Source organism: Bos javanicus, chromosome 5 (genome assembly GCF_032452875.1).
Source record: "Bos javanicus breed banteng chromosome 5, ARS-OSU_banteng_1.0, whole genome shotgun sequence".
Lineage (NCBI taxonomy): Eukaryota > Metazoa > Chordata > Mammalia > Artiodactyla > Bovidae > Bos > Bos javanicus.
The window spans coordinates 67,752,172-67,757,108 of record NC_083872.1 but is presented as its reverse complement, the minus strand read 5'-3'; the positions used below and the strand labels follow the sequence as shown (position 1 = coordinate 67,757,108).

The following is a 4,937-nucleotide window of genomic DNA, read 5'->3' as shown; positions in this document are numbered from 1 at the left end:
GATGCTGGGAAAGATTGAAGGCAGGAGGAGAAGGGGATGACAGAGGATGAGATGGTTGCATGCATCACGAACTCGATGGATGTGAGTTTGAACAAGCTCCGGGAGTTGGTGATGGACAGGGAAGCCTGGCGTGCTACAGTCCATGGGGTTGCAAAGAGTCAGACATGACTGAGCTACTGAACTGAGCTAGTACAATACTGTAAATTGATTATAGTATAAAATAAAAATTAAATTAAAAAAATACAGGACACCTAAATTTAAATTTCTACATGTAAGTGAGATCACGTGGTATTTGTGTTTCTCTGTCTGACATTTCATTAAGCATAACACCCTCTAGGTTCATACATATTGTTGCAAATGGCAAGATTTCGTTCTTTTCAATAGCTGAATAATATTCCATTATATGTGTACCACAACTTCTTTATCCAATCATGTGTGGGTGAATACTTAGGTTGCCTCTATATTTTGGCTATTGTAAACAGTGCTGCAATAAACATTAGGGTACAAATATCTTTTCAAATTAGTATTCTTTTCCTTCTGGTAAAACCCAAAAGAGCAGGACTGCTGGATCATATGGTACTTCTAGCTTTAGCTTTTTGAGGAACCTCCATTCTGTTTCCTTTAGTGGCTGCTTCGATTTACATTCCCACCACCATTGCACAAAGGTTCCCCTTTCTCCACATCCTTACTAAGAGGATGCAATGCAGGAGACATAGGTTCGATCTCTGATCTGGGAAGGTTCCCTGGAGAAGGAAATGGCCACTCACTCCAATATTCCTGTCTGAAAAATGCCCATGAACAGAGGAAACTAGTGGGCTACAGTCCATGGGGTTGCAAAGAATCGGACATAATTTAGCAACTGAATAGCAACAGTGATTAGTGATGTTGAGCATCTTTTCTTGTGTTTGCTGGCTATCAGTATGTCTTCTTTGGAAAAATGTCTATTCAGGTCCCCTGCCCACTTTTCAGTTGGATTTTTTTTGATGTTGAGTTATATGAATTCTTTGTATATTTTGGATATTAACTCCCTGTAAGATATGCTGTTTGCAAATATTGTCTCCCATTCAGTAGGTGGCCTTTTCAATTTGTGGCTGCTTTCCTTCACTGTGCAAAAGGCTTTTAGTTTGATGTAGTCCTATATGTTTATTTTTGCTTTTGTTTACTTTGCCTGAGGAGACAGATTAAAAATATTACTTAAACTGATATCAAAGAGCATACTGCCTATTTTCTTCTAAGAGTTTTATGGTTTTAGGTTGTACATTTATGTTTTTAATCCATTTTGAGTTTATTTTTGTATATGGTTTGGGAAAGTTTCATCCTTTCACATCATGCTAAGTGAAATATGTCAGACAGAGAAAGACAGATACCATATGATCTTACTTATACACGGGATCTAAAAAAACAAAACAAAAATAGACTCAGACACAGAGAACCAGTGGGTGGTTGCCAGGGGGAGGTGGGTAGGCAGTTGGGTAAAATAGGTGAAGAGGATTAAGAGGCACAAATCTCCAGTTGTAAAATAAATAAACCATAGGGATCTAACTTACAGCATAAGGAACATGGTCAGTACTATTGTAATAACTTTGCATGTGAACAGATGGTTACTAGACTTACCATGGTGATCGCTTCACAGTGTATGCGTGCATGCTAAGTTGCTTCAGTCATGTCTTGAGTATTTGTGACCCTGTGGATTGTAGCCTGCCAGGCTCCTCAGTCCATGAGATTCTCCAGGCAAGAATACTGGAGTAGGTTGCCATGCCCTTCTGCAGGGGATCTTCCCAACCCAGGGACTGAACCCACGTCTCTTATGTCTCCTGCATTAGCAGGCAGGTTCTTTACCAGTAGCACCATCTGGGAAGCCCAGATGCAAATATCAAATCACTGTGTAGGAGACAGACTTATTTTATGGGGAGCTGTACACAGCATGTGTTGTGTACAGTCTCCTTCGTGGTCTGAAGGAGAACCCTTCATCTGGTCCCTGCTCTTTGCCTCTCCTTACATCAGTGCCTGTTGCCATGGAGCTCTGTAGTGCACCTGCTGCCTGACCTGAGCACAGGCTTTGGCCAATGGGATGTTAGCAGATGCGATGTAAGCAGAGGCCTGAAACTGCCTTGAGCACTAGGATGTGATCTCCTGATCATCTGGCATCGCCACAAGAACATTCAAGGGCTAGCCTGCTGGAAGGTGAGAGTCAGGGGGCACAGAGCTCAGTCACCCTGGTAACCTTAGCAGAAACGAATCTAGATCATCTGACAGTCAGACAACCCCTGGATGTGTGATTGAACTGAAACAAGATAGGAGAGCTCCCAGGCCAAACCCCAGCTGAGCTCAAAAGGGTGAAAAGTAAATGCCTACTGTCATATGACAATGGGGGCTTCCCAAATGGCACAGTGGTAAGGAATCAGCCTGCCAATGCCAGAGAGGCAAGAGACTTGAGTTCAGTCCTTGGGTTGGGAAGATCCCCTGCAGAAGGAAATGGCAACCCATTCCAGTATTCTTGCCTGGGAAATTCCATGGTCAGAGGAGCCTGGAAGGCTATAGTCCATGGGGTTGCAAAGAGTTGGACATGACTGAGTGGCTGAGCACACACACTTATAACAATGAGGTGGTTATTAGTTATGCCTTGAAAACATACTGATATGTGGACCCAGGGAATTTCATTTCTGTCCTAGCCTTTAAATGCTAGATGTATTCTTAGTGCTACTGTGACCTGCAGGGCAATTCTAGATCTTTTGTTGCATGGACTCTGATTGGTTGTAGCATACAATGGAAACTGACAAGGGGACCAGAGAATATCTGGGAGGAGTCCAGGATATATATACATTCTGGAGGCTGGAGGAGAACCAGGCTGACCATGAAGCAGTGTTCCCAGAGATATGCTGTCAGTGATTCACTGCTTTGTTGGGCAAGGGTACCTGTGAAGGTTTACTTGCTTGAGGGACCTGAAGAGAATGTGGATACACACTGGGAACACACACAAGCTATATGAGAAACCAGGGACTGACGGCTGAGTCTTAGAAGAGTCAGTCAGAGTAACCCATTGATTGATTAAGCAGATCCAAATGCGTTGCTTGCTGCCGTAGGGGGACGGCTGCATTGCCAGTCTTAGGACCATCATAGAAGGGGGAGTGGTGTGTCACAGGCAGGAGATTGACTGTTTTAGGGTTCTGGTTAACATGGATCTTTCAAAGCAAGGGACTGATGGCAAAGGGGTCAGATACCTTAGGGTATCTCTAAAGGTACACTCAGAGATAAAAAAGTGTGGAATTGCTGCACATGGAGAGTAGGGTTTAGAAGTGAGCCTTGGAGAGTAAGCAGTGGTTTGATGACCCTGGCTGAGAGTACTGAGAAAGGTCCCTTTTACCACAAGCTGGGCTAGCTGAGTAGTCTGTAATTTGGCCACAGAAAGTTCCTGGATCAGAGTTATTAAGATCTTCATCTTCCTGGACAAGAACTTTCTGAAATCGTGAAGTCATGTTGGAGCCCCATAGGCAGAGACTATCACGCTGGTGGAGACAGTCAGCTGGGTGGTGGGGGGTGATCTCTAGATCAGTGAACCCTGTGTTCTCACCATGTGAGCTGGGAAGTCACGTGGCTTCTCTGAATGTCCCCTTTCACGAGTCCAATGAGGATAATGGCTGTTCCTCTGGCAAAGTGTTATTGTGAAGACTGAAGCTGATAAGGCATGGGACAAGCTGACAAATGCCAGGTTTGACACAGGAAATTCTTGACAAATAGGGGCCATTTCCAGATTCCAACTGCCAGAAAACCAAGTGACATTAGCGACAGTTCTGAGGTTTTGGTGAATCTGACAGCTAGAGTGAAAAAGGGGAGAAAAGACAGCAGCCCTGCTTAAAACAGACACTCTGGCACCAGCAGTTGGGTATTAATGGCCAAGAGACACCTGGATAAGTTGAAAAGGTGAAGATGGAAATTAAGTACTTCTAGCTCCACGAAACGGGACTTTTACAAAAGCATAATACATTGTTTCTGCAGAGCCTGACTTGAGGATGTTGTGCATTAGAACGTATCAAAATTACTTGCTTTAGAGTCTCCAGTAGGAATGCAGCCCTGCTGATCCATTTGGACTTCTGGCTGCCGGAATTGTACGATAATACATTTGTGATTTTTTTTTTTAACTTTTATTTGCATTTATTTTTTGTGGCATTTACTCCCTGGCCATAAGCTTTTGTTTCTTCACTTTCTTCTGGAATATCCTTTTTTTTTTTTTTTTGGATATCTTTTTGTTCTGTGCAACCTCCTCTTCTGGTTTAGGCACAATCTATTCTTTTTCAGTAGGGATCATCTCAGTGGGGCAGAGAGAGCTCATGAACAGGTTGATCTGATCATGAGTTCTCTGTAATCCAGTGTCACATGTTTGGGGCCCCGTTCACCAGGATGGGCTCAATGCCCAGAGAATCTACATCTAAGCCCTTAAGTTCAGCATTACTCTCTGTATTTTTGAGCAGGAGCAGTAAAAATTCAGCACTCTTGGGGCCACTGGCCCTGCGTCCAGCCCCACTGTTTGGGGCTACCAGCTCCAGCATTGTAATGACAGAAAGACATGCATTGCTTCTTAAAACTGACATCCTTCAGATACTTGGTGGCATTTCAGATGTGCATACCCTCAATGGTCTGGGCAGTTTCACGAGTGTTCTTAAAATGTACACAAAGATTTGAACCTCTTGATTTACATGATTTTGTGGGGTTTTCTGAGTCAAGTGAATAGTGAACTATTTTTAGAGGTCACTTCAGGCCTCTTACTGGAGAAAAAAGGCATTTGTGTTGTTTTTAAGGCACTAAATTTGTGGTTGTTTGTTTCAGTAAGAAAACAAGTACTGAGGCTCAATACTTTAAAAAAGTATGAGGGAGGGCCAGAAAATTTGAAAAATACTCTCCTGGATCATGTAGCTCAATGATATAGGCAGAGGTGAGTG

At 43.3% G+C, this 4,937-nt stretch overlaps 1 pseudogene; it reads right to left on the bottom strand.

The window, feature by feature from the left end:
- Positions 1-4,168: 4,168 nt before the first annotated feature.
- On the bottom strand, positions 4,169-4,736 carry LOC133248932 (large ribosomal subunit protein uL22-like; annotated as a pseudogene).
- Between the last annotated feature and the right edge of the window lie 201 nt (positions 4,737-4,937).